The 26,055-nt window shown below is 53.4% G+C and overlaps 2 long non-coding RNA genes and 1 pseudogene across 3 annotated transcripts; 1 reads left to right on the top strand and 2 right to left on the bottom strand.

Annotated features, from left to right (window-relative positions):
- Nucleotides 1-207: 207 nt before the first annotated feature.
- On the bottom strand, nucleotides 208-5,853 carry LOC306644661. Its single transcript, XR_013759435.1, has 3 exons — nucleotides 5,727-5,853; nucleotides 5,133-5,338; nucleotides 208-3,896 (listed from the first exon to the last, which is right to left on the bottom strand). It is a non-coding gene; the product is annotated as an uncharacterized lncRNA (long non-coding RNA).
- Nucleotides 5,854-6,464: 611 nt separating this feature from the next.
- On the top strand, nucleotides 6,465-12,111 carry LOC306644610. The gene is made up of 3 exons (XR_013759420.1): nucleotides 6,465-6,591; nucleotides 6,981-7,186; nucleotides 8,423-12,111. It is a non-coding gene; the product is annotated as an uncharacterized lncRNA (long non-coding RNA).
- A 7,684-nt stretch (nucleotides 12,112-19,795) lies between these two features.
- On the bottom strand, nucleotides 19,796-21,625 carry LOC306645475 (ras-related protein Rap-1b-like; annotated as a pseudogene). The gene has a single exon. The product of its transcript is annotated as a ras-related protein Rap-1b-like (transcript).
- Nucleotides 21,626-26,055: the final 4,430 nt, after the last annotated feature.

Raw genomic sequence — 26,055 nt, 5'->3', positions numbered from 1 at the left:
AGGCCGGCCCCGTTCAGCCCCTGGGTGCCGTGGGCACCTCCTATCCCCTGGAGGTACAGCCTCCTTCGGAAGGCAACTTCGGGAGCAGTGAGGGGACATCTGAGCCCTGAGGGAGGGCGTCGGGGAGCGTGCTCCATCTCTGCCAGCTCGGCCCAAGGACCAGGCCTCGCCAGTTCCTCCCCCGCTGTGTCAGCGGGGGGGCCCCCCATCGGTGCCCCTCCCCGCCACAGGAGCATCACACCGACTCCTCCCTGCCAAGGCTCTGCTGCTCACCCCAGCACTGGCCCTGCCCTTCTGTCCCCAGGCCACAGGTCCTGGAACCTCTTCCTCAGGCCCACCGGCTAAGTTCTGAGAGTTGGTGTCCCCCAGCCGTCATCTATGGAACCTGTTCCCAAGGTGACGGCATTAAGAGGCGGACCCTTTGGGAAACGATTCAGTCATGAGGGTGCCACCCTCGGCAGTGGGAACAGTGCCCTTCTAATCGAGGCCAGGCGGCCCCTCAGCCTGTGGAGCTCAGCCAGGAGGGCGGTGCGTGAGATCTGTGCCCTCGCCAGACAGTGAATATTCTCCCGCCCTGACGGTCCCTGATGGAGGGCTGCCAGCCTCCACCACTGGGAGCCATAAGTTTCTGTTGCTTATAAGCTACCCAGGCTGAGGGACTTCGCTACCGCAGCCTGAAGGCGCTAGGACGGGGCCCAGTCCCCTCGCCTGACCCCACACACCCTCAGGATCCAACATCTCAAAACGACACCCCCTTCCCAGCCATGCCTTGCACGGGTCAAGGCGACCCGAGGGCCGTGGAGCAACACAGCTTCTCTGCATCACTCATGGGCTCCCGCAGGTCCCCAGCCTGGGGAGCACAGCAAACACGACAAGAATCTATCACCAGATCAGAGAGAGGGAGGCTCTCCCCAGGAGGCTTAAGGGAGAGAGCATCCATCGGGGGACCGGGAGAAGGAACCCCGTGGCCTCCTGCCCAGGACGGGGCAGCGGAGGAGTCTCCTGGGAACCACTCCCATGAGGCACACGTGTCCGTGGCAAGAAGGAAGGGGACCAGGAGAAGCGGGTCCCAGAGCCCAGGACCCCAGACGTCAGAGCCGCTCCTATGGACAAGAGGGATATTGACACTCTGAAGAACAAGCCAGTCACTACCTCAGGGAGTTTGTGAACCCTGGGGCTTTTGTGGAGCTGGTGTGATGTCCCCTGGGCCCAGGCAGGGACCACATGGACCAAGTCCCTGGGAGCACGAGGCTCCCTCTTCCCTGCTCCTCATAGGACGGGGACGAGTCCACATTCTGCAGACTCAAGCACGCCCCCGGCTTGGATGCCCTCACCAGCAAAGGAGAGTCCCAGCCGAGGCCGCGAAAGCCAAGACAGCCAGCATGTGCCAGGACCAGCAAGCGAGTCGGAGGCAACCATCTTCCCTGCTGCCCAAGAGCGTCCTGGCCCAGGACCAGTAACCCGCAGTTGGCAGGCTCCGGGGACACAGAAGCCCAGCATCTGCCTCAGGCTCCATCAAAGGGTGAAATAAAAACCAGAGGCGTTGGATTTGGGGTCTTCGGGCACTGAGGAGGGGGCAGTAGAGAAAGAGCCAGGTTCCAATGAGATGCACCAGGCTGTGAGCAGAGACCTCCCCACCACCAGCAGTCAGGAGCTGCCCCTGTGACCGTGGACAAGGGGACCAGGCTCCTGTGGCCACCCGCTGTGCCCCAGGCTGGCTCTGAAAGATGCTTTCCACCACTATCCTGAAACCATCTTACACCCCGGGACACAAGGGAACTATGATCCCTGGAGGCAGCGTGCTCCCCCACAGACAACTCTAACCACCCGGGGGCCGGCTGGGCTCCCGGGGACCCTCTGCTTATCCCCAGCCGGTCCTCCCGTCCCCACGTGTGCCCCCAGCAGCCGCACCACCGGCTGCACTCAGGCATCCTTCGCAGAACAGGTTCAGGACAGGCCAGGACTTCGTGCTCATCCCGGATGTGCTCCGCCTCTGCCCCAGGGTCTGCTTTGGCTGCCCTGCCAGGCACCGCTGGGCCAGGGCCAGAGACCTCCTGGCCTTCCTCACTCGCCCATTTCTAAGCTCCGTCCCCCACCTACCCGGATGGCCCATTGCTTCAACATCTCCCTCTTGTCATGATGCGTCTCAAGAGGAAGAGATTCAAAACATTCCATGAAGCTGAGGCGCCTTCTGTGGAGAGGAAGAGAAAGAGTCCAACCAAAGACACAGGTGGGCAGACTGTTCCCGTGCCCCTGCCCGCCCTGACCTCAGGCGGCCTGGTGCAGAGGTGTGAAGAGAACGCTGAGGACTTCCAATGAGGCTGCAGGCTAGTAAGAGAGACAGAGCTTCTGGTCTCAGGGGATGTGCAGAGGAAGTGGCAGGGGGCGGGGGCTGCACTCCCGGAGTCGGGGGGAACCCCATCCATCCATGGGTGAGGGACAGTGGCAAGCTGCCTCCTGCCGAGGGCGAAGCCCAGGCCTGAGTTTCCCAGGGGCCCCCTGGCCTCCCTCTTCTGGTGTCCTCTAGGAGAGAAGGGAACAGGAGTACCGGGCTCCGTGGCGTCTGGTGGGGAGCAGACAGGCAGAGCCCGGCCCCGGCCCCTTTTGCCACTGGGCGCCACGGGAGGGCTCCGCCACTCAGTGGCCTCTTTAGTGGCCAGACTTCCTCTCCCTCTCCCAAACAAAGAAGGGGCCCGGATGCCTGGCAACGGGAGGGGACAGGCGTGAACCCCGAGTGGTGTCACTCTGGCCGGGCCCTGTGACCACCACAGACACGGGTGGACAGTGGGTCTGGCTGCAGGGGGTAAGCGGAAACCTCGCCCCCACCCCCACGCCCAGCACCCCGCAACATGAAGGGTCAGAGTAAAGGGAGGGCAGGACATGGCCTCAGCCAACGCGGGAGGGGAGGAACAATGACATTACAGACTGAATGAGGAATCTCCACACGGACGCTGGTGATAGGCAGGGTCCCCTCCCAGCACTGCAGTGGGGACTTATTTCCGACCCAGCAATGCAGCGCTCAGGCCTCTGAGGGAGCACGTGTCCCTGCCAGACCCACATGCAGCAGGGGGGTCAGGAACAGGGACTAGTTTCCCTGCCACGTGGACAAAGCGCCCGGCACCATCTAGGGTGGTGCCTGCTGGGCTGAGTCCAGGGTTCACCAGGCCAGGTCCCAGGGACAGGCGGGCGCCCAGGGCGCCAAGTGTCTGCTGTCACCTGGGGTGTACCTCTGCACGTGACAGCAAGGCCTCCCGCGGAGTGTGTGTGTGCCCCGAGGCAGGGAAGCCCCTGTCCACCGACGCTCCACGTTGGGTGGCAAATCGCACTTCTGTGGACCTCAAGGATAGCCAGACTTTCCTGGCAGAAGTATCCTTTCAGTCCAACAGACCACCCCGTGGGAGAAGGTTCCAGGGAGAAGGGAGGAGGTCCAGCTTGTGCTGAGACGAGACCCTGCGGAGCACAGGGTCAGTCTGACCAGGCTGCCTGGGGCTCTCCTCCTGGGCCCTCCACACAGCGCCCGAGGGGCGTCTCCAGCCCACGTGGCTTCCCGGCCGGCCCCCTGCTGTCTCACGACTGTGCTGCACCAAACAGAACAGGGTCTCGTCCTCAGTGCCAGCGGCCGTCTTCGGGCTCGAGGGGGCCTCTGGGACCTTCCTTTGCCAGGGGCGCACTCCGGCCGGTCCCCTTCAGGGACACGAAGCTCAAGCTCCACGGGCTGGGTCGTGCATGTGGAGGAAGGGCGAAGGCTCCTGGCCCAGCGAGGCCTCCGCCCCGCCCACTGCATGTGGGTCACCTCGCCAGACCATCCACACGAGTCTTCTGATTTGCCCAAGTCCACGCCCACCTCCATGCCCACGTCCTCTGGTCAAGGCCATCATAGGGAGGAAGAGCGACTGCTGAAAAAGAGAAGAAGAACCACGAAGAAGTGGAGTCACCAGAGGCGGCCCGCGGTTCCTGCCAGTCTCCCTGAAGGACGCAGAAGAGGGGGCCATGGGGCCCCTCCTGCCAACAGGAGAGGTCAGGCAGAGGGCGCCCACGTTGTCGATGCTGTCATCTAACTGCAGCCTCTATTCTCTGCTTGCTCTTCGAAGGTAAGAAAGGTCTGTCCATTCTACCCATTGGACAGAAAGACGGACTGACTGGCTGACAGCTATATTTGTATCTTCAGGCTCAAATTTGGCCAGTGGGAGCGCCTCAAAAAGTCCGTGGGAGCTCCTCAAAATGTCCATGGCAGCCCATCGTGGTGGTGCTCGCCTGTAATCCCAGCAGCTCAGGAGACTGAGGCAGGAGGGTCACAAGTTCAAAGCCAGCCTGGACCACTTGGCGGCAAGGTCCTAATCATCAGCGAGACCCCGTCTCCTATTTAAAAGGAAAAACTATATATATAGTTTTTTGAGTCGAGCACCCCTGGGTTCAATCCTTGGTACCATTAATAAATAAAATTAAAAGGCTACGGTGTCCTCTGCACGTGTCCCCAACAGTGTCTGAGCATCTCCCACTTTCCTCCGCACCAGAGGTTGCCACGTTCACCCTGAGCTTCCCTGACACAGCCCCATAATTGGTCATTGCTCCATAGAACCGGGGTCCCCACTGGGGATTGCCTGTGAGACCAAGATCCACGCACAAATCATGCATCGTGATCATTTGGCCGTGAAACGCATCGCTGAGTGACAAAGAATCTCCCCCTTTTCTCACGTAGCTTCAGGCCACATTTAGTGTGTAAGACTCTGAGGGGAAAACGCTGCATGGAGACAGTAAGCCAAAAGGGGAAAAACTGCAAGGACCCTGGTCTCTGGGTTGTAGCACGTTCGTGGATTTCAGTACCGACATCCAGTCAGCCAGAGTCACAGCACTTCACAAAGGCTACATCCTGGGCAGGGATCAGACACACATATTGTTAAGGGGCTCCCAGATCACTTAGTAATCAGGGACAGGGGTCAGTGTGGCTCTCTTTTTACCAAAGAAAATCAGTATTCCGTGCTGAGAGGCATATCAGCATTCGGAGTAACGCCACTACTCTGCCACTGCAGTCGCCTGAGAGTTGTACGAGGGCAAGGTGCCACAGGAAAACAGATTCTGGCAAATTCTCTCCAGTCCACAGGCTGCCGTGAAAGATAATGAAGAGTTCTTACCTGCCAAATGTCCCAGGCGCCTCTTGCTTGACTCTGCCCAACAGGGCTGCTTCCTCAGGAGCTCTGGGCCACTTTCTAGTTTCCTCTTTAGACACATGCCTACAAGGCTGTCACCGCTTCTGCCGCCGCAGAAAAGATGCTGCAACGCTGGCCTGCTCCGGAAGTCACTTTGCAAAATGTGGGACCAGAAGAATGGCCTCCTGTCACTGGGAAATAAACCGGGGATGAGAACGGAGAACGGAACTGATATAAGTCAAAGTACTAGGGCAATTCTCCAAAAGTGTCTGGCGGCCTCTGAAGAGGCAACGGGGACCCGGGAAAGGCAGAGCCAGCCGCCCCTGGTGGCTGCATGTCTGCAGGTCCTGCAAGTGCGGGACAAAAAGTCAGGCAGCTCAGTGGTAGAGCGCTTGCCTAGCACATGTGAGGCACTGGGTTCGATCCTCAGCACCACATAAAAATAAATAAATAAAATAGAGGTGCTGTGTCCACTTACAACTAAAAAATATTAAGGAAAAAAAAAAAAAAAAAAAGTCAGGCAGCCACAAACGCGCTCGGTTATTTTGGAGACCAGACTGCTAGAGGACTTCTACTCACTCTCAGGGCAGCCGGGAGCGCTCCCCCGAACCCGGATCCGCAGCAGCCACAACTGGGCTTTTCGCCTGAAAGCGTCCTCGCTGGAGTCCAGAGACCCCAACCGCTGCGAGGTGGCGCGGGGCTGCAGGTGGCGGTTGGTCAAGCCCAGGCGCGCGCCCTCTGCTGGCTGTTGGTGCGTTTCGACCCGAGCGGCTTAGGTGAGTACTGGCAGTGCTTCCAGGCAAGAATTCTAGCGGCAGGTGTTGGGCAGCTGGGTCTTGGGCGCCACCCGAGAGGCTACTCATTCTTTTTACATAGAAAGGAGTGAGAGATCGTAGCAGTTCCTTTCATTCAGGAAATTTGGGTTTAGAGCCCTTCCGACACTGAGATAAGTCAGTAGCAAAGAGTAGAGGGATATACGGAATAACATCGTATTTCTGCCTCTGTTCCTGATGAACTTTAGGGGAGAATGAAATCCAAGAAGAGGATCTTGCTTATGGATTCCAGCACATTGCCTGGAAGCATGTCTAGAATCGAAGACCCCCAATTATGCGATATAGATATAGATTTAACTGTGTACTTAAAACTAATTAAAAGCAAAACAACCTACTTCCCTTGTTTTCACATATTTTGGACCCCCGCGCATCCAATTTGACATCAGATTCGGGATAGAGAATAGTGGTTCCCACAGACAGCGCAAGGGAACTGGCGCGCCAACGGCCAGCAGAGGGCGCGCGCCTGGGCTTGACCAACCGCCACCTGCAGCCCCGCGCCACCTCGCAGCGGTTGGGGTCTCTGGACTCCAGCGAGGACGCTTTCAGGCGAAAAGCCCAGTTGTGGCTGCTGCGGATCCGGGTTCGGGGGAGCGCTCCCGGCTGCCCTGAGAGTGAGTAGAAGTCCTCTAGCAGTCTGGTCTCCAAAATAACCGAGCGCGTTTGTGGCTGCCTGACTTTTTTTTTTTTTTTTTTTTCCTTAATATTTTTTAGTTGTAAGTGGACACAGCACCTCTATTTTATTTATTTATTTTTATGTGGTGCTGAGGATCGAACCCAGTGCCTCACATGTGCTAGGCAAGCGCTCTACCACTGAGCTGCCTGACTTTTTGTCCCGCACTTGCAGGACCTGCAGACATGCAGCCACCAGGGGCGGCTGGCTCTGCCTTTCCCGGGTCCCCGTTGCCTCTTCAGAGGCCGCCAGACACTTTTGGAGAATTGCCCTAGTACTTTGACTTATATCAGTTCCGTTCTCCGTTCTCATCCCCGGTTTATTTCCCAGTGACAGGAGGCCATTCTTCTGGTCCCACATTTTGCAAAGTGACTTCCGGAGCAGGCCAGCGTTGCAGCATCTTTTCTGCGGCGGCAGAAGCGGTGACAGCCTTGTAGGCATGTGTCTAAAGAGGAAACTAGAAAGTGGCCCAGAGCTCCTGAGGAAGCAGCCCTGTTGGGCAGAGTCAAGCAAGAGGCGCCTGGGACATTTGGCAGGTAAGAACTCTTCATTATCTTTCACGGCAGCCTGTGGACTGGAGAGAATTTGCCAGAATCTGTTTTCCTGTGGCACCTTGCCCTCGTACAACTCTCAGGCGACTGCAGTGGCAGAGTAGTGGCGTTACTCCGAATGCTGATATGCCTCTCAGCACGGAATACTGATTTTCTTTGGTAAAAAGAGAGCCACACTGACCCCTGTCCCTGATTACTAAGTGATCTGGGAGCCCCTTAACAATATGTGTGTCTGATCCCTGCCCAGGATGTAGCCTTTGTGAAGTGCTGTGACTCTGGCTGACTGGATGTCGGTACTGAAATCCACGAACGTGCTACAACCCAGAGACCAGGGTCCTTGCAGTTTTTCCCCTTTTGGCTTACTGTCTCCATGCAGCGTTTTCCCCTCAGAGTCTTACACACTAAATGTGGCCTGAAGCTACGTGAGAAAAGGGGGAGATTCTTTGTCACTCAGCGATGCGTTTCACGGCCAAATGATCACGATGCATGATTTGTGCGTGGATCTTGGTCTCACAGGCAATCCCCAGTGGGGACCCCGGTTCTATGGAGCAATGACCAATTATGGGGCTGTGTCAGGGAAGCTCAGGGTGAACGTGGCAACCTCTGGTGCGGAGGAAAGTGGGAGATGCTCAGACACTGTTGGGGACACGTGCAGAGGACACCGTAGCCTTTTAATTTTATTTATTAATGGTACCAAGGATTGAACCCAGGGGTGCTCGACTCAAAAAACTATATATATAGTTTTTCCTTTTAAATAGGAGACGGGGTCTCGCTGATGATTAGGACCTTGCCGCCAAGTGGTCCAGGCTGGCTTTGAACTTGTGACCCTCCTGCCTCAGTCTCCTGAGCTGCTGGGATTACAGGCGAGCACCACCACGATGGGCTGCCATGGACATTTTGAGGAGCTCCCACGGACTTTTTGAGGCGCTCCCACTGGCCAAATTTGAGCCTGAAGATACAAATATAGCTGTCAGCCAGTCAGTCCGTCTTTCTGTCCAATGGGTAGAATGGACAGACCTTTCTTACCTTCGAAGAGCAAGCAGAGAATAGAGGCTGCAGTTAGATGACAGCATCGACAACGTGGGCGCCCTCTGCCTGACCTCTCCTGTTGGCAGGAGGGGCCCCATGGCCCCCTCTTCTGCGTCCTTCAGGGAGACTGGCAGGAACCGCGGGCCGCCTCTGGTGACTCCACTTCTTCGTGGTTCTTCTTCTCTTTTTCAGCAGTCGCTCTTCCTCCCTATGATGGCCTTGACCAGAGGACGTGGGCATGGAGGTGGGCGTGGACTTGGGCAAATCAGAAGACTCGTGTGGATGGTCTGGCGAGGTGACCCACATGCAGTGGGCGGGGCGGAGGCCTCGCTGGGCCAGGAGCCTTCGCCCTTCCTCCACATGCACGACCCAGCCCGTGGAGCTTGAGCTTCGTGTCCCTGAAGGGGACCGGCCGGAGTGCGCCCCTGGCAAAGGAAGGTCCCAGAGGCCCCCTCGAGCCCGAAGACGGCCGCTGGCACTGAGGACGAGACCCTGTTCTGTTTGGTGCAGCACAGTCGTGAGACAGCAGGGGGCCGGCCGGGAAGCCACGTGGGCTGGAGACGCCCCTCGGGCGCTGTGTGGAGGGCCCAGGAGGAGAGCCCCAGGCAGCCTGGTCAGACTGACCCTGTGCTCCGCAGGGTCTCGTCTCAGCACAAGCTGGACCTCCTCCCTTCTCCCTGGAACCTTCTCCCACGGGGTGGTCTGTTGGACTGAAAGGATACTTCTGCCAGGAAAGTCTGGCTATCCTTGAGGTCCACAGAAGTGCGATTTGCCACCCAACGTGGAGCGTCGGTGGACAGGGGCTTCCCTGCCTCGGGGCACACACACACTCCGCGGGAGGCCTTGCTGTCACGTGCAGAGGTACACCCCAGGTGACAGCAGACACTTGGCGCCCTGGGCGCCCGCCTGTCCCTGGGACCTGGCCTGGTGAACCCTGGACTCAGCCCAGCAGGCACCACCCTAGATGGTGCCGGGCGCTTTGTCCACGTGGCAGGGAAACTAGTCCCTGTTCCTGACCCCCCTGCTGCATGTGGGTCTGGCAGGGACACGTGCTCCCTCAGAGGCCTGAGCGCTGCATTGCTGGGTCGGAAATAAGTCCCCACTGCAGTGCTGGGAGGGGACCCTGCCTATCACCAGCGTCCGTGTGGAGATTCCTCATTCAGTCTGTAATGTCATTGTTCCTCCCCTCCCGCGTTGGCTGAGGCCATGTCCTGCCCTCCCTTTACTCTGACCCTTCATGTTGCGGGGTGCTGGGCGTGGGGGTGGGGGCGAGGTTTCCGCTTACCCCCTGCAGCCAGACCCACTGTCCACCCGTGTCTGTGGTGGTCACAGGGCCCGGCCAGAGTGACACCACTCGGGGTTCACGCCTGTCCCCTCCCGTTGCCAGGCATCCGGGCCCCTTCTTTGTTTGGGAGAGGGAGAGGAAGTCTGGCCACTAAAGAGGCCACTGAGTGGCGGAGCCCTCCCGTGGCGCCCAGTGGCAAAAGGGGCCGGGGCCGGGCTCTGCCTGTCTGCTCCCCACCAGACGCCACGGAGCCCGGTACTCCTGTTCCCTTCTCTCCTAGAGGACACCAGAAGAGGGAGGCCAGGGGGCCCCTGGGAAACTCAGGCCTGGGCTTCGCCCTCGGCAGGAGGCAGCTTGCCACTGTCCCTCACCCATGGATGGATGGGGTTCCCCCCGACTCCGGGAGTGCAGCCCCCGCCCCCTGCCACTTCCTCTGCACATCCCCTGAGACCAGAAGCTCTGTCTCTCTTACTAGCCTGCAGCCTCATTGGAAGTCCTCAGCGTTCTCTTCACACCTCTGCACCAGGCCGCCTGAGGTCAGGGCGGGCAGGGGCACGGGAACAGTCTGCCCACCTGTGTCTTTGGTTGGACTCTTTCTCTTCCTCTCCACAGAAGGCGCCTCAGCTTCATGGAATGTTTTGAATCTCTTCCTCTTGAGACGCATCATGACAAGAGGGAGATGTTGAAGCAATGGGCCATCCGGGTAGGTGGGGGACGGAGCTTAGAAATGGGCGAGTGAGGAAGGCCAGGAGGTCTCTGGCCCTGGCCCAGCGGTGCCTGGCAGGGCAGCCAAAGCAGACCCTGGGGCAGAGGCGGAGCACATCCGGGATGAGCACGAAGTCCTGGCCTGTCCTGAACCTGTTCTGCGAAGGATGCCTGAGTGCAGCCGGTGGTGCGGCTGCTGGGGGCACACGTGGGGACGGGAGGACCGGCTGGGGATAAGCAGAGGGTCCCCGGGAGCCCAGCCGGCCCCCGGGTGGTTAGAGTTGTCTGTGGGGGAGCACGCTGCCTCCAGGGATCATAGTTCCCTTGTGTCCCGGGGTGTAAGATGGTTTCAGGATAGTGGTGGAAAGCATCTTTCAGAGCCAGCCTGGGGCACAGCGGGTGGCCACAGGAGCCTGGTCCCCTTGTCCACGGTCACAGGGGCAGCTCCTGACTGCTGGTGGTGGGGAGGTCTCTGCTCACAGCCTGGTGCATCTCATTGGAACCTGGCTCTTTCTCTACTGCCCCCTCCTCAGTGCCCGAAGACCCCAAATCCAACGCCTCTGGTTTTTATTTCACCCTTTGATGGAGCCTGAGGCAGATGCTGGGCTTCTGTGTCCCCGGAGCCTGCCAACTGCGGGTTACTGGTCCTGGGCCAGGACGCTCTTGGGCAGCAGGGAAGATGGTTGCCTCCGACTCGCTTGCTGGTCCTGGCACATGCTGGCTGTCTTGGCTTTCGCGGCCTCGGCTGGGACTCTCCTTTGCTGGTGAGGGCATCCAAGCCGGGGGCGTGCTTGAGTCTGCAGAATGTGGACTCGTCCCCGTCCTATGAGGAGCAGGGAAGAGGGAGCCTCGTGCTCCCAGGGACTTGGTCCATGTGGTCCCTGCCTGGGCCCAGGGGACATCACACCAGCTCCACAAAAGCCCCAGGGTTCACAAACTCCCTGAGGTAGTGACTGGCTTGTTCTTCAGAGTGTCAATATCCCTCTTGTCCATAGGAGCGGCTCTGACGTCTGGGGTCCTGGGCTCTGGGACCCGCTTCTCCTGGTCCCCTTCCTTCTTGCCACGGACACGTGTGCCTCATGGGAGTGGTTCCCAGGAGACTCCTCCGCTGCCCCGTCCTGGGCAGGAGGCCACGGGGTTCCTTCTCCCGGTCCCCCGATGGATGCTCTCTCCCTTAAGCCTCCTGGGGAGAGCCTCCCTCTCTCTGATCTGGTGATAGATTCTTGTCGTGTTTGCTGTGCTCCCCAGGCTGGGGACCTGCGGGAGCCCATGAGTGATGCAGAGAAGCTGTGTTGCTCCACGGCCCTCGGGTCGCCTTGACCCGTGCAAGGCATGGCTGGGAAGGGGGTGTCGTTTTGAGATGTTGGATCCTGAGGGTGTGTGGGGTCAGGCGAGGGGACTGGGCCCCGTCCTAGCGCCTTCAGGCTGCGGTAGCGAAGTCCCTCAGCCTGGGTAGCTTATAAGCAACAGAAACTTATGGCTCCCAGTGGTGGAGGCTGGCAGCCCTCCATCAGGGACCGTCAGGGCGGGAGAATATTCACTGTCTGGCGAGGGCACAGATCTCACGCACCGCCCTCCTGGCTGAGCTCCACAGGCTGAGGGGCCGCCTGGCCTCGATTAGAAGGGCACTGTTCCCACTGCCGAGGGTGGCACCCTCATGACTGAATCGTTTCCCAAAGGGTCCGCCTCTTAATGCCGTCACCTTGGGAACAGGTTCCATAGATGACGGCTGGGGGACACCAACTCTCAGAACTTAGCCGGTGGGCCTGAGGAAGAGGTTCCAGGACCTGTGGCCTGGGGACAGAAGGGCAGGGCCAGTGCTGGGGTGAGCAGCAGAGCCTTGGCAGGGAGGAGTCGGTGTGATGCTCCTGTGGCGGGGAGGGGCACCGATGGGGGGCCCCCCCGCTGACACAGCGGGGGAGGAACTGGCGAGGCCTGGTCCTTGGGCCGAGCTGGCAGAGATGGAGCACGCTCCCCGACGCCCTCCCTCAGGGCTCAGATGTCCCCTCACTGCTCCCGAAGTTGCCTTCCGAAGGAGGCTGTACCTCCAGGGGATAGGAGGTGCCCACGGCACCCAGGGGCTGAACGGGGCCGGCCTGGCTGGCAGCGGTCCCATGACTTCGTGATGCTCCTGTTGTCCCTCGGCACAAGGCTGCTTTCCCTGCCCCTCACCTGCGAGCTCTTCCCTTGATGTCAGACCTGGGTTGCACCTGGAGTTCCCTGGGCGCCTCAGGTGACTCTCCAGGCCAGGAGGCTGAGGCCGGAGGCAGAGGAGGCAGGAGCAGAGCCATCTTTCACCAGGCCCTGTGGCCCGCGGCCCTCGAGCTGGCGGCCCAGGTCCACAGAACCTGCGCCCGGCAGGACGTTCCCCTCCAGTGAGGGCCCTGCTCCCCAGAGACTGCCAGCCTGGCCCCTGAGTTCAAGACGCTTCAGGGTAGTGGCAAGAGGAGCGCACAGACAGGTGTTGCCGGCTTCCTGGGGCTGGGCCACGGTCCGCTGTACCTCCTGATGTGTTTTCCTCAAGGTCGGTCAGTAAGGCGGATGCTACTGAATCCAGTAACGTGGCAGAAAGATGATCCCAAACCCACACAAAGAGGCCGAGACGGACAAACCCAGGGTCGCCCTAAGCCCCAGAAACCCTGCGCCTTTCCCGTTCTCTGAAGCCTGCTGCCGCCTTGGTGACGGGCACCGGGGTGTGTGGCTGTGTGGGGAGCCCCAGGCCCCTCATCGTCGGAGCTTTGGGATGGTCCTGATAATTCTCGAGTGAGTGTTCGTCTGGGTCACGAATGGCATGTGAGGTGAAGTTCACTCTGTCCCCACTCAGCCCCCAACCTCAACGTCCCTGGGCCGCGAAGGCTTCCTCCCCCAGCAGCAGGGTGTAGGTGCCCCCGTGTGGCACACGCGCGCCACACACAGCCTCCCCTCGCTGCTGCTCTGGACAACCCCAGGGGTGTCCACTTTCTCCCATACGGAGATAGTGGCTCGGCTCCACCTGACCCGATGGACCCAAGATTCCCGGGAATTGTTCCCAATCCGCAGGGATGATTTCAAACCAAACCAACAACCAGCCGAACGCCCTGGAAGAAACTATACAGCAACAGAGATGCAAATGCCTTAAGCCACAGGGTGGCAGTCCCGCGTGCGGGCCTCTGGGACACGGCTACCGCCATGACCCAGTCCACCTCTGCCCCCCACCAACGCCCTACCCCCAGCACTAGTGTGGCCCCCCCTGAGGCCGGGTCGCCCTGGACTGCCCTCTCAGCACTCCTGGCCATCCCCCTGTGGGACAGCTGGGGGTTATTCCCCTCTTCCAGAGGAGGAACTGGAGGGCATAGGGACCATGTCCTGGGCCCGGCACTCGGAGCCACAGGCAAAGGCTGGGTCCCAACAGGAACTCGGGCAACGACCCACTTTCTTCACATTCCATCCTGTGCTGCGACAAATATCATGGCAGTCTGGAAAACAGGCCAGCTCGGCGCGTGGCGCCCTTGGCAACCAGCCTCCCCTGTACAGCAGTGTCGGGAACTTTGCGCACCCGGGAGACCTCTCCCTGGAGGCCAGCGCCTCGGTGGATGGGATGCTCGGACGAGGGCTGTGACTTGCCTAAGGCCATGGCCGCTCTGTGACAGGCTCTCGGCTGGGCACAGGGCAGGCTGGGCAACCGTCTTCTTGTCCATTCCTCAGAGGACAGTGGGGTTCTAAGACTTGGTCTCTCTTCTCCAGTGGGCCTCTGCAGATCACCATGTGTGTGTGTCTGGGGCTGAACTTGAATGAAGCCCAGACAGCCTTTCTCTGTGCTCAACTTCATTATGCTCCTTTCATTCATGTGACCGGGATGCCCCGTGTTGTGAGGGTCTAGTGATATATACCTGGGGCTGCAGGTGTAATTACTGTGCATGTTTCAAATGTGCAATGTGAATATTGTGAACAGTTTTCAATAAACCATTTAAAAATCTGATCTTTTTTCATTACCCTGAGGTACGTTAGTATATTAAATTTTAAGAGTCATAAACCATTTAGAGCCATTATCTTACAGACACATTTGGAAACATCCTACAAGGATTCCATAGGTATAAATTAATACACAATCTTCACTTCAAATAAAACTTCTAAGGCTCCCCAATGAGGACCAAAGCCATATTTTACCAGAACACCACATAGATTGCAACGTGTCCTAGTTTTTTGCTCACCAGAGCTGCAATCTCTCACCTAGAATAGAACATGATTCTTTTATAATAAAGGGACAGCACATAGAGTTTCTCTGTTCCCCCTTTCATAATATGGGTACGCGGTGTGGTGGCCACTTGGATGTATCTTCACTTATCACTTCACTTAATCCTGTAACAGCTCTCACTGTGGTAACATGACTCCCATTTGACAGGTGAGGAAACTGCGGTTGAAAGAACTGAAATGACATAAGAGCGTCTAAGAGGTAGTAAGTGGTAGAGCCACAGTAGGACTCAGGACTGTCTGATTCGAAAGTGGTCTCACTGACATCTCCAAGGTAGCCCAGGAATCAGTAAATGTATTCTTATAGTTAATATCTTGCAGTCACCTACTGAATATCTTCAACATCACTTATTAGGTCCAAATCACTCGACACCCGGCTGCACTTGACAGCTGAGGGCTTCTAAGAACGGCCCAGCAGGGCATCTTCTCCCTGTCTCTCCAGACTGGCTTTCCAACCATCTCCACTCTGCACTGTGCCTGGGAGGTCAACGTGCACCGCTGGGTCCTCGGGCTCCTTTGCTCTCTGCCTTCCACTGGGTTTGGTGGAGGGAGCGCAAGCCAGAGCAAATTTCAGGCAGGACGCTCCTGCTTCTGTCGCTTACCTTCCACTTGCAAGGTACGTCCTCGATTTTTCAGTCTTTTCACTCATCCTCAAACTTCGGGTTCCTGCTATCTGTCAGGCACTGTTGTAGGCAAAAGGCAGACACAGACCTGCCTCGAAGCTCGTGCCCTGGCCTTGTACCTAAACGGCCCATTTTGGCATGGCAGCTCCCAGATTGTCACAAAGGAAATCCCTGCGCAGCATTGTCATTCTTGCTTCATCCCGTGCGCCTGCTGGAGCATCACGGGCAGAGTCCGCTATGGAAGAGTGGAGAAGCGAGAGGCCGACATCCTCCACGATCCAAGCAGCGATCAAGAACCCGGCGAAGAAGAGCTGAGCTTGCATCCGTATCTGCTTCCTTGTTCTTCCAGCTTTTCTGAACAGCTTTGACTTCGATTTATCAAGGTGTACAGCTATTTCCCCGTCCAATATGAGGAGTGAAAAGAAAACATGGTCATTGGTAATGCTCCAGCCACAACAAGGATGGACAAGCTTCTGTTCCCCGCTCGGATTTATTTCTTGATTTCCACCCTGGGTAGGACACTGTCGGGACAAAATGTGTGCACACAGGAAGTTGGCTGGAAAATCTCCCCAAACCGTCCTAAACCAGTGTACACACACAGGAATTCTTTCACTTTGCAGTTAGAAGGAAAATGAATGAAAACTCTGATCTACCTGGAGACCCTATGCAGGATGTCTTAGGATGCCACTTGCCCTAAATGCCACACCTTTCCCATCCGCACCAGCCCGGACGACCTTCCTCAGCACCTACAGCTGAGCCTGCATCAGAACCACTTGGTGGGCTTGTGGCAGCACAGATGGCAGTGGGCGAGCCCAGGATGGGGGTGGGTGGGGTAGCGCCGGCCACACCTGAGTGCCAGACACCACAAGATGCCAGATCTCTGGTCCTGACTTGCCAGGATGGAGCTTCCCAGGACAGCAGAGAGGCAGCAGCCCACCTAGCCTGCCGAATCAGAGCTCAGCGTGGCCTGCCTTGACCCCCTAGAGCACTCCAGTTAGCCTAGAGCCGGCACCGTCATCTACCTGAAGCCTATTTTATACGGGAGTGTTGAAGAACTCACATAATGTATTGAGTAGCGCCCTTCAAGCCACAGTGGCAACGCAGTGCACTGTAGGGCGACGGCCGTTTCCCCCGAGTTCCACGGCTGCTGAAGCTGGGGCTCCCGGCACCACACTCCATCTCCAGAGTGTCCTACTGCATATCACTGGCCCTGGGAAAGACCAAACGCCAAAGTGCAGCACTGAACTGTTGCTACCAAATGCACATTTCCTTCCCACCATCCTAGAATCGCAAAGATCCTGAGTTCAAACACCCAGTGCTGGGAACCCACTGTACTCGTGTGTTGCAGAGAAGAGAAAAGAGGGTGTGCGGGCTCTGCCAGGAAATCCAAAGTGGACAGTGGTAGGGAGAGGACTTGTGCACACTGCAGCCCTCTGGCCCAGTGTCCCCTGCCTGGTTCGGCAATTGGCATTAATTTGGAACATAACCGCGTGTTTTCCTTTCCCAATGTCAAGGGCTGCATTCCCGCCAACAGAGCAGAACTGGAGGCGGGGCACGCAGACTGTAGTAAGAGATGAACTTGGTGAGGTCCTAAATTAAGTCAGAGGCCAGGGCATGAAGGGAGGAAAGAGATGAGAGAATGTGTTCTGATAGCTTCAATTTCCACCCAGAAGAGAGGCAAATGTGCTCCACATTCTTCTCCTGTGTGTCGCTGAGGACCGCGGGGCGGCGGGGCGTTCTGCCTTAGAACCAACCACCAAGAAGCAGCAGAACCCTCTCTTTACGGAGGACCCTCCTGCCCCGAGGCTTGGCCGGCCTCACCTGCTCCTGCCTCCCCATCTTTAGCCACTGTAGCTCCCCCGGAAATGATTTCTGCTTTCTCCTGCCCAGCTGCGCATTGTGAAACAGTCCGAGCAGCCACTACCTGGCCCTGCTGCTGGAGGCCCCGGCCGTCGGCTCAGGAACGGTCCTTTCACTTCTGGCTAGCACCTGTAATAGCTCCATCACCTCTCTGCTTCAGAGACTCCTCATCTCAAATGTTGCATTTACCTCCTGCCTGAACATCAGGGTCGGGAAGAGTTCCCGGGTCCCCTGACACGTGACATCGGCTAGCCCCAGGCAGAGAGCACACATACCCAGACATGGAGACATTAGAAATGCTCAACACCAAAAGAACATCTCCTCAGCACACAACAAGAAAGCACTGCATTCTCTGTGAAATAAGCACACAGCAGAGAACACGTTTCTCCTGGCTTCTGCCACTTGGGAAAAATGCACAGCAATGAGAAGAGGAGGAGTTGCAGGAACCAAGCAAGAAGGCACCACGCACAAGCCCCTCCCAATGGAATCCAGTGCTTTTCCTTCCTGGGGTGTGGTCCCCCTTGGGTGTGGTGGGGGATCCTGGGAAAACCCAGAGGGACCCTGTGGACTTATAAAAGTCCATCCCCTCTGCCCACCTGGTCATTCTGCTGGATTCCTGGAGGGGTCAGAAGGTGGCCCAGGTGGCAGACATGGAGGAAATGGAAGGTGCTCCAAGTGTCAGGAGGCCTGGCCACGAGAACTCAGTGAGGACACTTCCCCTCCTGCAGGGATTCTAAAGGCATTTGTTCTGTGGGAAATCAGTCCTTGGAAGAGCAGGGTCCCTGTCCCTATGAAAGACAGAGAAACAGGGGATTCCCCTGGCCCTCGGAGGAGGCCAGTTAGGGTTTTGGACCCTTTTGTGTGCTGATGGTTTGGGGAGATTGCTGCGTGGCCTGGGACAGGGTCTGTGGGTGTGGGGGCCAGACAGGATCCAGGTTCCACCATCAGATGAAGGTGGAAACCCCAGGTGAAGGTCGGATTCTCTGTGGTCAGTCCATCCTCTGGGTCTGGATGGGAAGGAGTGTGCCAGGCACTCAGGAACATCAAAAGTCACCGGAGAGGCTGGCCCAGGGGTTGTGGGCAATCAGAGAGGGATGCAGTGGGGTCGGGTGTATCCCCCATTAATATCTTACCAGCCTATCAGCTCTGCCCCCAACTTCCAGAGCAGGCCAGGGATCCCTCCCCAATGACCTCCACTCTGCACAGCCAACACCAGCAGAGTCAGGAGGCCAAGGGCTCCAGGCACAGGGGCAGAAAAGCCCTGTGGCTCCCTCCTCAGCTCCTCAGAGACAATGGCCACCTTGAGGACAAGACTGGAGGACAACATCCCAGTGCAAAAGAGAGAAAGGACACGCTCGAGCCTCCCAGGGCAGAGCATCACTACAGATCCTTAGGGAGGTCTGAGCAGCTGAATGGGGGCGGGGCATCAGGCGCCCCCGCGCCAAAGAACAACCAATCAGACACCGGCAGATAAACCCTAGAGGTGTCTTGCAACCACCGGTCAATCAAGGGAGTCCCCAGCCAATCCCAGGTGGACACTAAAGCCTTAAGCCTGGCCCCACCAATTCAGTACTATAAAGATCCCAGGCCAGCTGGAGCCAGGGGCTGATTCCCGCCCTCCACCTTGCCAGAGAGCCAAACCCCGACAAAGCCTTGTTCAGCCGCTTTTGTTCTGACTCCTGTCTGGTCACCGGCATCGGACCTTACACAGATGAGGGAGGTTTCTGGGCTGGGGTTTGGGGAGACAGGATGACGGCCCAGCTCCGGAATGGCCCACACTGACCCTGGTGAGAATCGCTTAAAGCCTTCAAGGGCTAAGAGGAGGGCATCCTGGGCCAGATACCAGCTCCCACAGGATCTGGAAAGGGACCCCCGACTGGGTCCAGCGTGCTGATGTTGGTGAAGGGAGCCCCCGAATCGGGTTGAGGGGAGTGACCTTGGAAATGAGGCCCACACTTCGTGCTGTTTCTCCCTCTTAGGTTCTGCTCCTCAAGGGCAGGAGGATCCAAATCAGTTTGCCCGTGAGGACCACCGGCCAGGGACGCTGTGAGGATATCCCCTAGGCTCGGTGGTCCTCTCCAAGCGTTGCAGACATCTCGGGTCAGAACCCCGTGTGTTGCTGCCTCTCCTGCCACTTTTCACGTGGGCAAGCTGGAATCTGGTCTGAGTGAGATTTGGCGGGGGTGGCGGGGGTGGGGGGGTGTTGTTCTTCTGCGGGGGCCTCGGGCGGCACGCAGCCCACCGCCTGGCAGTGGACCTGGCTCTCCTGGCAGTTGGTGGACTTAAGGGTCCTGCTGCCCTGAAAAGTAGGACCTAGGTGCCCCGAGCCTGCTCTTGGGCGACTACGGTGGCGCACCCCAGCGAGGTGCCCTGCCTTTTCCAGGACCTGGTCACCATGCCCCAGTGACAATCTGGCTCTGCAGAGCACATTCGCCCTGCTTACAGTGCTGGATAGCAGCGTTCTGCACACAGAGGCGAGAAGCAACCGGGAACAGAGCGGAAATCCCAATGTCCCAGTAGCAATTAGATACCGAGAAACGCCCCCCCCACACCGCCACACCCCACCCCCGGCCCTCCTCAGGGCCTCTCAGCCCAAGAGAGCCTCGAGTTGCCAGCATCCTGGGGATGACACCTCGGGGCATTGGATTGTGGAAATCTTCGTTGATGGGATTTCTCACTCTTTTCATTTTTATCTGAAATATGAAACTCTTACCCTGAAAAGATGAAATAGGTATCATATTTCTTTTTTTCTTTTTCTTTTTTCTTTTTCTTTTTCTTTTTTTTTTGCATGGCCATCCAAATTTATTGAACTACTGATGCTAAGTTATACAAAATTGCACCACTTTAATTAAGGCTTTTAGTTTACATTTGGCCTCCTCAAAGTAGTTGCAACATTAGGTTGGTCAATTTAAATACTGTGGCTCCCTGTTGGATAGACACACAATCTTTACACCCAAACGTTAATGCATACAAAGCAACAAGGCATTGTTAAATAAAACAGCAATAGTTACTGCAAATTAGGCCTTGTGACCAACTATACATGATTAAAATTACTTCCCACATTCACATCCACAGTACTCGTCCACCATTTAACATCTCAACCAAAACGTTACACATGTGAAACAATCACTAAGAGGCAAAAATACTAAACCTGTATATTTGGTATTGCAAATACACTTATGCATGAGCAAGCAAGGGATTCACAGTGAGAATCTACAGCTGCAGAAGCCTGAAAATGATTTACAAAAATTGTTAAATCATTAAAAAATTGTTTGAAAATATACACTTCTTGTTGTAGACCCCCACTGTACACACAACTACAAACATTGTTCCCTATGTAAACAAAAAAAGGAAACACATAATAAGGAGATTTGAAAAGTCTGGACATTTCCTTCCCAACAGATATTAAAGGCAACGAACATCTTTAAATCTAAGACATCATACTGAAAGGACTATATTTTAAAGACAAGATCACTGTCTCCACAGGTTTTTGGGAAAAATTAAAAAAACTATATAGCTGTGTTAATCAAAGCGCTTATTTGTACAATACAATGATAATGACCTTGGATTTAAAAAAATTACAATAAACTACAAGTATCAAAGAAGCAAAGTTATCTGGAGTAGTCTATATAGGAGCTCTTTGGACTTTCTTTTTTATTATGCTAAAATAGTGGTGCTTTCAGGATTTACATTATTGTACTCTCCAATACAAAGTATGGGGCGTGTTAAAGTACACAGTACACCATTTTCATACATGTACAACATTGGTGGATGAAGAATGTCTCTTAGCAGTAATACTGGATGTAGCTTCTGGTTTTACCAGCTGCATACTCTAGGACCATTATATAAGTAAAAATCTCTCTTGTGATACTGAAAAGTGATTAGAAGGTGCAAACTGATATAGTAGCTTTCATTCGCCTCTTAAAGGGTACCACCACAGGAAAGTCCATTTAAGATGTTGGTAGGTTTAACAAAGTTGGAATGCTGGCACTGTTGAATTGGGAAACAGTTCTTCAGACCTGGCTCAGAGCTACAATGCATTTAGTATATTAAAGCAGCTGACATGATGACTTTTTGCAGGCCTTCCCAGGCACTGGAGTTTTTCTGTTAATTTGCCGCACTAGATCATAAAAGATCTCATTAACATTTATTTTTTATTTTGCAGAAGATTCTAAGAATGCACAGTTGTTCCACTGTCTTGCTAGATTTTGACCTTGTTCCTTTCCTACAACTCTTTCATCTTCCAAGTCACACTTATTACCAACCAGAATCATGGGAACATCATCAGTGTCTTTAACTCGAAGAATTTGTTCTCTCAGATCTTGTAAATCATTACAGGTGGACTGTGCTGTGATGGAATAAACTAAAGCAAAGCCTTGTCCATTTTTCATATACAAATCCCTCATTGCTGTAAATTGTTCCGTTCCTGCAGTATCCAAGATTTTAAGCATACACTGTTGTGCATCTACTTCAACTTGCTTTCTATAAGAATCTTCTATTGTAGGATCATATTTTCAACAAAAATTCCTTGAACAAATTGTACAGTCAGAGCAGACTTTCCAACCCCCCCTGAGCCAAGAACGACTAGCTTATATTCATGCATGATGCAAACTTGTCAAAATTGAGTACCTCTCACGCTGTCACAGGGTTCCCATAGCCAGCGTCACCTCGCGCTCCCTCCGGGTCGCTATTCTGGGCGCCACGGCGCTCCTGTGGCTGCCGCCGCCGATCCCGCTGGTTTACACGCCTCGGTATCATATTTCTTTATACTGCAAATGCACAGCTTGATGATGGACAGATGTAGAGACCACCTCTGCTCCCTGCTCTGCAATGAACGATGGTATTTGGTTGGGTTTCCCATCTTGAAACAGAATGAAGAAATTGGATTGGAGGTTATTCAATGTGTTTTATTGCTGAAATTAAATCACTTTTTCCTTTATTCATAAGCCACTAAGTTCTCTGTTTGAAAGAATAAATTTCCTTAATATATTTAACCTGTCTTTTTGATTTGGGTTTATCCATTAATTTTTTTATTTAATTATTGTTTTATTGTTTTTTATTGTTTTCCACAATTCTTTCTTTGTTTATAGAAATAAGTTTACATTTGCTTGTGCCATAATTTTACATTTCAATCAAATACTTACAAATGTATTTGCCTAGCTAGTACTCAAATTGATTCATAGACTATTTTTTCATACCACTTAGCAATCATTACTTCATTACTCTGCAGTGTGAGTAATAGAAGTACTTTGGATTAGAGAAAGGCGAGTGAGGGCAAGGGCAGGGAATAGGAAGAGGAAAGACACTGGAATAAATTGGACATCACTTTCCTATATTCATATATGAATATGTGACCAGTGAAACTCCACATTATGTACAACCACAAGAGCGGGAAGTCATACTCCATGTATGTACAATATGTCAAAAGACATTCTACTGTCAAGTATAACTACAAAGAACAAATAAAAATTTAAAAATCTTCTTTAAAGAAATTCTTTTTGACAGTTACTTTGAACATCCTATCTAATTTTCCGATTTTGTTGTGTCTCCTCGGAGAGCCCTACCTGTTTTACACTCTACTCCTTGAATTTTACTTCATTACTCACCCTTATTACAGTGGATGTGAGTGAAATGGGAGGGGCTACAAATGGCAGGTGCCCCAGCCAGGAGAACGCAGGCAGTGTTGTGCATGTGGAATAGGAATGCGTGTTCTCCAAGGAACACTGGTGTTTTGAAGAGAAGGGAGACCAGTGGTACCCATGGAGGACGGAGAAGGAAGGGGCAGGCTGGGACGTGGGCCTCTGTGTTGCTGAGAAGTCTCGGTTGGCTTCTTCGTAGAGATTAAGGTTAGAAGGACATATCAGCCTTTGCATATGGTTTCTCCTCTCTGAGCTGCTATCTTGTTAATGCTGGTTCATGTCTGAGATAGCAATTCATAAGTACTTCTTTGGGCCTATTTCCTAATTTTTAAGGCTATGTTCAGGTGGTTGGAGGTCATAGTGCCATCTATCTTTTATTCACAGCCCTTATCACAGTCAGAAGTTTACATTAGTTGTGCCCTTATCTGAACAATGCTTGTCTCCTCCCCTGAGTCCTTATCTCCCCATAAGAATTACATTTTAATATTTTTATTATTATATCCTCAATGCCTGGCACAGCTCCTGGCACATAGTGGATGTTCAAAAAATACTTGTTGGTTGAATAATGACTGATTAAATGAATGAATAAATAAGCATTGATATATGGAATCACACAGTTCTCTCTTCTTTTCTGGTGAGTTCTAATAGTTTGTATGGCACTTCCTAGAGATTATCATTGTAGAAAATTTCCCATGATCAAGAGCCAAAATACAGGAAAATTTGGGAGGTGGAGTTAGATATCACAATTTTTTCATTCTTCACTTGAAAATATCCTAACATAAACAAAAATTCTCACATAAATATACAACCCACATGCTGATTCTAACATCTTTCCAAAGTTGGCTCAACTACAGATCTTTCTCCTTTCTTATTTACCCTGAGGTAGGAGATTGGTTAACCCCTTCCATGGAGGAGAGATTGACCTCTTCAGTACATCGCTATGTCCCTGGTCACCATCCCATGTCCCATTCTTACCAACCTCCTTTTTCTCCCCACTTACTCTTTCCAATTTCCCTTTTCCTTGATTTTCTCTTCAGGAGAGGAAAATCCCTATCTTATTTCTTCTATGCTTCCCACCGAGCTCTTTCTCTGTAACCCCTTGCATTCCTAAGGGCTGCCTGCCGATGACTGGTCTGTTACTAGAATCAAAGTAGCTTCGAAAATGGTTAAGATTCTGAAGAGCACATTGTTGATAAATATGCTAGAGTTGGACGTGTGGGAGAATCTGTTGTTAAAGAGAAGCCTGAACAAACTGGCTTGCCTCTCTTCCCTCTGATCTAGCTGAGAGGAGATCAGAAACAGAAACTTCTTTTTTTAAATGTAAGCTTTAGACTTGATCAGGACTGTGATATCAGGAGCAGTTAAAGTCAGGCCCACAATCTAAGGAGGAGGAGATACAACTGCTGACATCCAGAAAGATGAAGATCAAAGGATACTGTGTCAGGGATACAGAGAGGGGATGACGTCCCAAGCAGGTGAAGAGGGATCTCAATCAATCCGTTTTCATCCTTCAATTAGTTTTAGTTTTCTTTCACTGTATAACAACCTACAACTAACTTTACTAGATCCAAACAACACAGATTTATTATCTCACAATTTCTATAGATTGGAAGTCTGAGCACCACATGGTTGGTGGGATAGTCAATTTTAAGTGTCAACTTATTGAGCTAGAGGATATCCAGAAAACTGGGCATGTCACAGGAGAGCAGGGAGCTGAAGTTCCAAACCTCCGTTCTTATGTTCCAAAGAAAGAAAATTTAAAGTCAGACACTGAAAGTCATGCGAGAGAAATTTATTGTAAGTGAAGATAAAGTGGAAGCAAAGTGAGAGCAGGATAAAAGTAGAGTGAGACTCCAGCAGAGAGCACCATCAAGGGAGAGAGTGGGCCGTCATGGAGCAGAGAATGACAAAGGGAACTGTGTCATCTTTAAATTTATTGCTGCTTCATGCTTGTCTTGAGAATTGGGGTCCTCCTTCGGCAACCTTCGCCAATCAGGTGTTCAACTCCTTCGCATCAGGCAGTGGAGTTTTTGACCTCATTTGGTCCTCTCTGGAACTGTCATGGTGACCATCCTATTCAAGGGGCTTCATCTCCAAGTCAGTCCTATGTTCATATGGTTACTGGAGTCAGGCACAGGTCAGAAGTTACCATACTGTGCTTGTGCCACTAAAGAATCCCCTTTCTGAGATAGTAGGAGACACTTGGGGTCATAACTCCTAGCTATATCTTGACCTTTTTGGGTTCTGTCAAAAGTTAGTCCCATAAATCCTTCTTTCTTGATGTATTCTTCCAATTAGCTCCTTTTACTTTTGTTTATCTTGAAAGTTTGTGTACGGATGTTTTTCTACAGGTTATCTGCTACAAATTATTTATCCATGGGCCTTGATAGTAAGTTAAAGAAAACTTAAAAGAGTAACTTAAAGTAAACCTGTCACTTTGCTATGCATTCCACAGCCCATTATTAACTACCTAACAGGTGCAACTATTTTTAGGTGTACCTGACATGGTTTGGGGGAAGATATTTGCAATGTTTTCCATTATCAGTGTGGGTGTGCATCACTCAGTCTAGGGTCTGATGGCGGGGGGAAGGCAAAGGACTCACTTCTTGAGTTGGGACATTCATCTTCCACCCTCTGACACTGGAGCTCCCAGTTCTCAGGCCTTTGGACTCTGGGACTTATGCCAGATGTCCCCTGCCTTGGCCTTCAGACTCAGACTGAATCATACCACTTGCCTTCATGATAGCATGAGCAAATTCCCATAATCAATCTCCTTACACATCTATATGTACCACTGGCTGTTTCTCTGGAGAACACTAGCTAATACAGATGAGTTATCTGCCCAGTGACTTACAGAGCTGAAATCAAGGTGTTCAGTGGGTTGTATCCTAATCTAGAGGTTCCACTAACGAAAGACAGGATTCCACATTCCCTTAGATGATTGGCAGAAATCATTTCCTTGCAGACCTGAGGCCCTTGTGGCTTCCTAAGCTGTAAACCAAAAACCACTCACAGCAATCAGAGACTGTACCTAGGTCATGGCCAAGTTGCCCCTCCATGGACCCTCCCACCTTTGGAATTTGACTTCAGTAAAGATACAGTCCCTTTTAAAGGCTCCCGATTAGACCAGGTTCCCTCAGGAAAACCTCTGTTTTTATGAATTTAAAGTTGACTGATTTGGGGCCTAATTGTGGAATGTTATTTCCTCAAACCACAGGTTTCTCCCACACCAAAGAGAAGGTATGTTAAAATGGTATCTCACTAGAAGGCAGAGACATTGGAGGCCACAGTATAATTCTGTTAACCACAGTATTTAGTTTATAACATTCTTTGTTAAGTTCAAGGGGTGATGTCAGAAGTCTAGGAAAAAATCATTCTTGGGGTTGTTTTCAAATAAATGGGAAACATATCACTGTGATTTGTTCAACAACAGCAAGGAAAAAAATTACAAAACGTTCAATTATATTAGGGAGACGGCAAACA

This window comes from Sciurus vulgaris (assembly GCF_902686455.1).
Source record: "Sciurus vulgaris genome assembly, chromosome: 15".
NCBI lineage: Eukaryota > Metazoa > Chordata > Mammalia > Rodentia > Sciuridae > Sciurus > Sciurus vulgaris.
The sequence above is the reverse complement of the archived record's forward strand: the minus strand, read 5'-3'. Positions and strand labels throughout refer to the sequence as shown.